This window comes from Triticum dicoccoides, chromosome 2B, assembly GCF_002162155.2.
Source record: "Triticum dicoccoides isolate Atlit2015 ecotype Zavitan chromosome 2B, WEW_v2.0, whole genome shotgun sequence".
NCBI classification, from domain to species: Eukaryota; Viridiplantae; Streptophyta; class Magnoliopsida; order Poales; family Poaceae; genus Triticum; species Triticum dicoccoides.
The window spans coordinates 18,915,380-18,925,845 of NC_041383.1; positions in this window are offsets into that span (position 1 = coordinate 18,915,380).

Below are 10,466 nucleotides of genomic sequence, written 5' to 3' on the forward strand. Positions count from 1 at the left end.
ATCTGCAACGCGATTTGCTCAGGCGCGCTACTGCTGCTTAGCACCAGCGTGCTTTTTTGACCCTCGCTACTGCTAAAGTTCTGTGTATAAGGTTTCCCCTCGTAGTGTAAGGGTTGTATATATGGAGGAAGAGGGGGGGCATTTCGTGGCCCTTGGGGAAGGGGTCCGAAACCAACCCTATCTTTTGTTTCCCCACACATACGGACTCTAAAAACAGCCTATACTCCAGTATTTCGAAAATACATGGGCCTCGCGAAATAATAAGGTGATGCAACACCTAGAATAGCCTCTGGACGGAAGTTATGAAGTAGCATCTTGTATATTTTGTCCAAGGCTGCATGCACTCATTATGGTGGCTTCAACGTCCTGAAATCATCACTTGTAACTCCGTTCTTGTTCCCCTTGCGCATGCCATCATCTCCATGCTTGTTCTTGCTCCGATGTTCATCCTTCTCCAAGCTTGGCCCTTCATTTGTAAGCAAAACAAATGTATCCAATTTAGGCAGCATCATATTCTCATGAACATTAGAATCATTACCAAGAAACGAAAGTACCTGGTAATTTAATTGGCGTGCGCGAGCTCTAGTAATTGGTCCAGTATGTATAGCAGCAGGGATTGTGGGTGTAACAATGGTATTGATGTCCTCATCATGTTTCCCTTTTTGTCACTGGGATCAAGCACCGTAAGATCGAACTCATCACAAAGCACCTCTTCCCATTGCAAGATAAATAGATCAAGTTGGCCAAACAAAACCCAAATATACGAGGCTATAATCAATCATGCATATAAGAGATCAAAGAAGACTCAAATAACTTCCATGGATAAAAACATAGATCTGATCATGAACTCAAAGTTCATCGGATCCCGACAAACACATCGCAAAAAGACATACACCATATGGATCTCCAAGAGACCACTGTATTGAGAATCAAGAGAGAGAGAGGGGAAGCCATCTAGTTACTAACTACGGACCCATAGGTCTACATAGAACTACTCACGCATCATCGAGAGGCACCAATGGACATGATGAACCCCTCCGTGATGGTGTCTAGATTGGTTTTGGTGTTTTTGGAACTTGTGGCGGCTGGAATTGATTTTCGTCGATTCCCCTATGGTTTCTTGAATATCGGGGTAATTATAGAGCAAAGAGGCGGTGCAAGGGGGGGGGAGGGGGCACCGAGGTGGGCACAACCCACCTAGGCGCGCCTAGGGGCCCAGACATGCGCTAGTGTCTTGTGCCCCATCGGGCTCCCTCTCTGGTACTTCTTCGGCCCACTGGATGTCTTCTGGTCCTAAAAAAATCCACAAAAAGTTTCGCTGCGTTTGGACTCCATTTGATATTGATTTCCCGCGATGTAAAAAACAAGCAGAAAATAGCAACTGGCATTGGGCACCATGTCAATAGGTTAGTACAAAAAATGATATAAAATGACTATAAAATGATTATAAAACATCCAAGAATGATAGTATAACAACATAGAACAATAAAAAATTATAGATACGTTGGAGACGTATCAACATCCCCAAGCTTAATTCCTGCTCATCCTCGAGTTGGTAAATGATAAAAACAGAATTTTTGATGTGGAATGATGCCTAACATGTTCATCACATAATATTTTCTTTATAGCATGGACATTTGGAATTTTATATGGTTCAAAGCAATAGTCTAGTTTTGACATGAAGACTTTAATACTCAAGCATATCAACAAACAACCATGTCTTTCAAAATATCAACACTAAAGCAAGTTATCCCTAGCCCATTATGCTCAATCATTGATCCATTCATGAAACACACTCGCATATTAGCTACACCCAGTGCTCAAATACTATCATAGTGCCCCTTAGTTGGTGCTTTATAAGAGAAGATGGAGACTCAAATTCAAAATAAAAATTGCATAAAGTAAAAGAAAGGCCCTTTGCAGAGGGAAGTATGGATTTGTAGAGGTGCCAGAGCTCAAAGCGAAAATTGAGAGATAAAAACATTTTGGGAGGCATACTTTCCCACCAACGAAAATGACTTAGATTTTCCAATACTTTCCATGCTAGATACATCATAGGCGGTTCCCAAACAGAAACTAAAGTTTATTCCTTTTTCTACCATACTTTCACTTTCCATGGCTATCTGTATCCACGAGTGTCCTCCATACCAACAATTTCCATGGAATTTATTATTTGACAATGTAAAGTAAATTCATTTTTTCATTTCGGGACTGTGCATCCTAATACCTTTGTCGTACTCTCGTGCAACGACAAGTGAATAAACGCTCATCGTGAGAATAACATATCTAGCATGGAAAACATCGGCCACCCTTCACCGCCTCGCGAGCGGTACGAGCACACAAAAAAGAAATTTATTTTAGAGATGGCACATGCAAATTTGCTTAGAACGACATGGAAATACCGCATATAGGTAGATATAATGGACTCATATGGCAAAACTAGTTTAAAGGGTTTTGGATGCACAAGTAGTGATCATACTTAGTGCAAAATGAAGGCTAGCAAAAAGATTGAGAAGCGTCCAACCAAGAAACGAAAAATCTCGTACCCAAGCATTAAGCATAAGTAACACCGAATAATGCACCATAAGTAGGATGTAATTTCATTTCATAACTATTGACTTTCGTGCTTGCATAGGGAATCACAATCCTTAACATCAATATTCTTACTAAAGCACAAGTACTCATCAACATGACTCACATATCATATCGTCATATCTCAAAACCATTACTAAGAACCAAGTTTATTTTGTCCAATGATCTTCATGTAAGTTGTTATTATATCCTCCTTGGATATCTATCACTTTGGGACTAATTTCATATGTTGCTTTTAATAGGCTCAAACAAATATAAGTGAAGAACATGAGCGTAATATTTCTTTCTCTCAAAATAATCTAAGTGAAGCAAGAGAGAATTTCTAAAAAAAAATTACTAACTCCCAAATAAATATAAGTGAAGCATGAGAGCATTTCTTCAAAACTAACAAAGCACTCCGTGCTCCAAAAGATATAAGTGAAGCACTAGAGCAATTCCAAGGTTCTAAAAAATTTAAGTGAAGCATAGGAGCAAGCATAGCATAATTTTTGACTCTCTCAAAAAGGTGTGTCCAGCAAGGATTCAAGACTTAAAACACAAAGCAAAACAAGCAAAGACTCATATCATACAAGACGCTCCAAGCAAAACTCATAATATGTGACGAATAAAAATACAGCTCCAAGTAAAATACCGATGGTTGTTAGAAGAAAGAGAGGATGCCACTCGGGGGCATCCCCAAGCTTAGTTGCTTGATACTTATTGAATATTATTTTGGGGTGCCTCGGACATCCCCAAGCTTATCCTTTTGCTAATCCTTATTCCTTCATCCACCGTAAGATCACCCAAAACTTGAAAACTTCAATCACACAAAATTCAACAAAACCTTCGTGAGATCCATTAGTATAAGAAAGCAAACCACTACTATAAGTACCGTTGAAAACCCATTCATATTTTATTTTTGCATTATATCTACTGTATTCCATCTTTACTATGGCAAAAAATCTTCAAAGAAAACCATAGAATCATCAAAACAAGCACACAACACAAAGAAAACAGAATCTGTCAAAAACAGAACAATCTGTAGCAATCTGACTACTTCGAATACTTCTGTAACTTCAAAAATTCTGAAAAATTAGGATGACATGAATAATTTGTTTGTTAATCTTTTTCAAAAAGAATCAACTCAAAAGCACTCTTCTGATAAAAATGGAAAATAATTTTGTGAGCGCAAACGTTTCTATTTTTCAGCAAGATCAAATCAACTCTTACCCAAATCATCCCAAAGGCCTTGCTTGGCACAAACACTAACTTGAACCACAAAAACACATCTAATCAGAGGCATAATTGGGTATTTTATTGAAAACAACAAGAAAACCAAAAGGCAAAAAGATACAAGTTGGGTTGCCTCCCAACGAGCGCTATCGTTTTACGCCCCTAGCTAGGCATAATGCGTAGGATCTAAGTGTTGTCATCTTTAGCTTTGTTTTCCTTGAAAGTGTTTTGGTCAGGGGGTTTCGCAAATAAAACATAAAACACATTATCCATGGAAACCTTAGCACTATCAATTTTCTTTTTATCATAACCCTTTTGATTTCCGGCAATAATCCAAGAATAGTGTTGATTAACATCATTCAAAACTTGTTGGATCATGTCTAAAACAGGGACTTGTTTTTTAAGATTCTCATCAAAGATTTCGTTATCCCCAAGCAAATGTCTCAACGCATAATCACTATTATAAAGAATTTCATCAATCACGGGTTTTTCACAATTCATACCATAAAAATTAAGATTTCCCTAGCTTCCCGTATTATGTAGTCAAATTCATTCATCAGAACAAGAGTGGCTAAATTTTTAGCTTTAGGATTCTTTATATCGGGTAACCCATAGAACAATCTTTGCAAGGTAGGATGGGTATGAATAAATTTAGTTTCAAGTTTCAAAACTAGTGCCGAAATAGCTTCCGCACAATATTTAGTCTTTTTAAGTATAGGAACATCATCAAGGCTTAATTTTCCGACAGAATTGAAAAATTCTTGGATATGTTCTTTTCCCATAAAATTCCCTTGCACCAAGACAAAAGTTTTGGCATCGAGATTACCCGTACGCTCCATTTTAGGAGTTAGCCATCATCTGTTTATGCCATACCAAAATCACTCATGGTGACTTCACAACAAGATTGCACTCAAAAACCGATTTGATGAGAAAACGACAAACGGATAAGAAGGCGACTAAAACGACAACTTTTTGTGAAGTGGGGGAGAGAAAAATGAGAGGAAAATGGCAAATAATGTAAATTGCGAGGATATGAGATTTGTGATTAGGAACTTGGTTGATGTTGATGCTCCTCCCCGGCAACGGCGCCAGAAATTCCTTTTGATGTCTGCTAGAACTATGTCGGTATTTCCCCCAAAAGGAAAGGATGATGCAGCACAACAACGTTAGGTATTTCCCTCAGTGATAAGACCAAGGTTGTCGAATGAGTAGGAGAACCATGCAACACAACGTAAACAGCCCCTGCACACAAATAACAAATACTCGCAACCCGATGTGTTAAAGGGGTTGTCAATCCCTTTCGGGTAACGGTGCCAGAAAGCACGTAGATGGGAGAAAGTTGTAATAGATTGGATAAATAGATCACAAATAAAATAAAGTGCAACAAGGTATTTTTGTATTTTTGGTTTAATAGAACTGAAAATAAAAGAAAATAAAATAGATCACGAAGGAAAATATATTAAAGAAGAGACCCGGGGGTTGTAGGTTTCAGTAGTGGCTTCTCTCGAAAAAAATAGCAAACGGTGGGAAAACAATTACTGTTGGGCAATTGATAGAACTTCGAATACTCATGACGATATCCAGGCAATGATCATTATTTAGGCATCACGTCCAAGATTAGTAGACCGACTCCTGTCGGCATGTACTACTATTACTCCACACATCGATCGCTATCCAGCATGCATCTAGTGTATTAATTTCATAGAAAAACAGAGTAATGCAATAAGAACGATGAAATGATGCCAACAAGATCTATTTATGTAGAAATAAACCCCATCTTGTTATCCTTAATAGCAACAATACATACGTGTCATTTCCCCTTCTGTCACTATGATCAAGCACCATAAGATCGAACCCATCACAAAGCACCTCTTCCCATTGCAAGATAAATAGATCAAGTTGGCCAAACAAAACCCAAATATCGGAGAAGAAATATGAGGCTGTAATAAATCATGCATATAAGAGATCAAAGAAGACTCAAATAACTTTCATGGATAAAAACATAGATCTGATCATAAACTCAAAGTTCATCGGATCCCAACAAACATACCGCAAAAACACTTACATCATATGGATATCCAAGAGACCATTGTATTGAGAATCAAGAGAGAAAGAGAGTGGAAGCCATCTAACGATTTTTGCGGGTAAAGTGCACAAGACTCTGCAGAGTGGAAACCTAATCGATTAGCCGTGTCCCCTGTTACGGACAACTGAGCCTCTGGAATTGGAGTATTTCGGAAATATCAACACCAAACATAATAAATTGATGGTTTATGATGATTTCGGGTATGAGACACTGGTTGGCGGAACCATCTCAATAACAACCAACATTTTTTAGTAATTACAAGCAAGCGCTTTTGTTGTAGGAAAAAATTGGCTTTTTCGCAAAAACTTAAACTTAGAGCCCCATAGCCAAATTGCATATAGTGAGAGCATTTTTTGTCTTTCTCTCTATGACCTGCTGGCATATTCAAAATGCTGACCTACACGGCTGTAACATCTCATGTTGCAAAGGAGTTTTCCGACCAGGAGTGAGGCTACGATCTATGCTCGGTGATTGTCCTATGGAGTCGGATGGACTCTGTTATCGTCTACGCTTCCACATCATTTAGTTTTTGTCATGAGTTGGCCTTCGGCCGAATTTATTCTATTGTAATAAAGACTCTATAAGAGAATCGTGTAATAAATCAGGTGTGATTGAACTTTGAATTTCTCATCAATGTACTATGTGTGCCAGCATGATCTTTCGATGGTACTGATACACAGAGACTTGACCGCTTTCGGGTCGAGTCGCTACACTCATCCTCTGGCTGACTCTGAGCTGAGGAAATATCATCTTATACTTCATCAAATTTTGACTAAGATGTCTTCTTCGGCACTTATGGCGGTGTAGCCAATTTTCTTTCACCAGCCAACTTTGCTTCATCAACCACATGCGGCACCCGTGGAATTTCTTCCTCGGACCCAGACTGCTCTTCCAAATTATGAGCCATGACCACTCCTGAGAGAAAAACAACAATGCGAGGAAAAATAGGAAGGGGTAATAAACATGCACAGAAACATTTTTGACTGGAGACAGATAGTTTTTCGGAAGCAGCAAAGGAATTCATGGCATACATTTTGGAAGATATCATCGAGAGAATTGCAATATGCCATAAGACAGAATAACAACTCCTCTAGTCTTTCGATGTATAACACATGAACCATAGATCCAATCACACTAGTACGAGGAACAACTACAAACCATAGAAGTCACAACTTAGTGAAATCAAAAGATCTATCGCAAGAAAATAAAATAGGAGAAATGGCAGTGGAAAGAACAGCCCTAGGACAGAGGAACGATAGGGCTAGTTCCAGATCTGAGTGCCCTAGCTTGGCAGCAAAGATCATCTATGGGAGTGCAGGATAGAAGATGTACCGCACTAGCGCGACCAACAGCGGCGGGGCTTCACCGGAGTTGCACGGTGAGGCGCGATGTCGATGCTGCTTCGAGCTCAGGCTCGGGCAGAGAGCGAGAGGAAGGGTTTGAGGTCGAACAGAGAAAGAACAAAGGAGGGAGACGGCTGGAGGGGGGTTTACATAGCCCGAGGGCGTAACCGCTTCCTTCGAGATACATGGTCGATAAGCACGGGACATTCCACATTCAACGGACGAGACCACAGTCGTGAGATCATGGCACATGTCAGCTATTTCCTATGAAAATCTCGGTAACTGAACAGAATGCCGAAGGGTTTGAGGAAGCGCAATGTGACACCCCCGATTTGATCGTACACTAATCATGCACACAAACGTGTACGATCAAGACCAAGGACTCACGGGAAGATATCACAACACAACTCTAAAGTAAAATAAGTCATACAAGCATCATATTACAAGCCTGGGGCCTCGAGGGCTCGAATACAAGTGCTCGAACATAAATGAGTCAGCGGAAGCAACAATATCTGAGTACAAACGTAAGTTAAACAAGTTTGCCTTAAGAAGGCTAGCACAAAAGTAGCGACGATCGAAAAGGCAAGGCCTCCTTCATGGACCTCCTAACTACTCCTCGTAGCCGAACTCCTTGTAGAACCATCCTCGTGATCCTCTGGCTCCTGGACTCCACCGTCTGGTTGCGGCATCCGAGAAGAAGAGCAAAAAAAGGGGAAAAGAGGGAGCAAAGCAACCGTGAGTACTCATCCAAAGTACTCGCAAGCAAGGATCTACACTACATATGCATGGGTATATGTGTAAAGAGGCAATATCGGTGGACTGGACTGCAGAATACCAGAATAAGAGGGGGATAGCTAGTCCTATCGCAGACTACGCTTCTGGCAGCCTCCGTCTTGCAGCATGTAGAAGAGAGTAGATTGAAGTCCTCCAAGTAGCATCGCATAGCATAATCCTACTCGGCGATCGTCCCCTCGTCGCCCTGTGGGAAAGCGATCACCGGGTTGTCTCTGGAACTTGTCTGGATGTCTGTTTTATTAAGTATCCAGTTCTAGTTGTCATAAGGTCAAGGTACAACTCCGGGTCGTCCTATTACCGAGGGACACAACTATTCGAATAGAGAAACTTCCCTGCAGGGGTGCACCACATAACCCAACACGCTCGATCCCATTTGGCCAGACACACTTTCCTGGGTCATGCCTGGCCTCGGAAGATCAACACGTCGCAGCCCCACCTAGGCACAACAGAGAGGTTAGCACGCCGGTCTAAATCCTATGCGTGCAGGGGTCTGGGCCCATCGCCCATTGCACACCTGCACGTTGCATGGGTGGCCGGAAGTAGACCTAGCCCCCTTAATACAAGAACAGGCTTACGGTCCAATCTGGCGCGCGCCGCTCAATCGCTGACGTCAAGAAGGCTTCGGCCGATACCACGACGTCGAGTGCCCATAACTATTCCCGCGTAGTAGGTTAGTGCGTATAGGCCAGTGGCCAGACTCAGATCAAATACCAAGATCTCGTTAAGCTTGTTATTATGAAGTAACCGCGAACGCCAACCAGGGCCAGGCCCACCTGTCTCCTAGGTGCTCTCAACCCGCCCTGTCGCTCCGCCACAAAGTAATAGTCGGGGGTCGTCGGGAACCCAGGCCCACATGTACCGGGGTGGAGCCACCTGTCCTTTCAGCCCCCACATCGGAATCACTTGCGGGTACTCAGCGAGCCAACCCGACTTTAGTCACCATCTGTATAGTATGTAGATATGTATTGTATATACCCGTGATCACCTCCCGAGTGATCACGACCCGATAGTATAGCAAGGCAGACTGACAAGAATGTAGGGCCAATGATGATAAACTAGCATCCTATACTAGGCATTTAGGATTGCGGGTAAGGTATCAACAATTGTAGCAACAATGACAGACTATGCAGCAGAATAGGATTAACCAAAAGCAGTAACATGCTACACTACTCTAATGCAAGTAGTAGAGAGAAGGAATAGGCGATATCTGGTGATCAAGGGGGGAGGGTCTTGCCTGGTTGCTTTGGCAAGAAGGAGGGGTCGTCAACTCCGTAGTCGAACTGAGGTCGCCGGCAGTCTCAGGGTCTACCGAAAAGAAGTAACGGAGGGGGAACACAATAAATTAATACAATGCAAACATAAGCATGACGATGCAAGACATGACAAGGAGTGGTGCTAGGTGTGCCCTAACGCGGTAGTAGGTGATACCGGCGAAAGGGGGAAACATCCGGAAAAGTATCCCCGGTGTTTCGCGTTTTCGGACAGGTGAACCGGAGGGGGAAAGGTTCGTGTTCGCTATGCTAGGGATGTGTGGCGGATGAACGGACTGTGTACTCGAATTTGTCTCGTTTTTCTGAGCAACTTTCATGTACAAAGTATTTTCATCCGAGTTACGGATTATTTTATACTGATTTTTAAAGTTTTAAATCATTTTCTAAATTATTTTTAATTCGAAAATTAAATGTTAAATTACTATGGGTACATAGAAGTGTACCCACAGATGGGCTTGGGTGGCTGACCAGTAGGCCCAGTTGACTTAGTCAACTGCCCAGTCAGCCACTGCTGACTGATGGGGCCGGTCAAAGTCAATAGCCCAGTCAGCATTGCCTGTTAACTGGTCAAACTAACTAATGGGTCCCGCTTGTCATAGTCTCATAATAATTAAACAAGGTTAATTAGCTTTAACTAGATGATTATGTTAATCTAATCTGGATTAATTAAGTTAATTAATTATTTAATTAATTAATATTATATATATTTAAAAAAATCTTTTTTTGTTCGAAGAGGCGTGGGCCCCAGTGGCACAAAGGCCATAGCGGGGCGGTGCGTTAGCGGGTGAAGCCCAAACGGGCGCTGGCCATGGGGGCGCACCCGGTGTGGCGCTCCGAGCGCCGGTGGCTACGGCGGGGCGGCCGCAGTCGGCCCGAAGCGACCTGGGACAGGCGTTGGGCGCCTGGACCCGGGCGCGTGACGGGGGGAGGCAAACAGGGTGGCAGCAGGGCGCCGACAGCCACTGCGACGAGCGGCCGCAGCTGCAGGGGAGAGGGAGTAGTGGCAGGGCGAGGCCACATGCTTGGGCCGGCAGCAGGGACGGGCTCCGGAGCCGCGGCGAGGCAGCGAGGGCACGACGATGCCTGCGTGGTCGCGGGAGGCGAGGGGAGCAGGGCAGCAGCTGGACGGCGCGAGGGCGCGGTCGCGCGAGCGGGGGCCGATGGCCA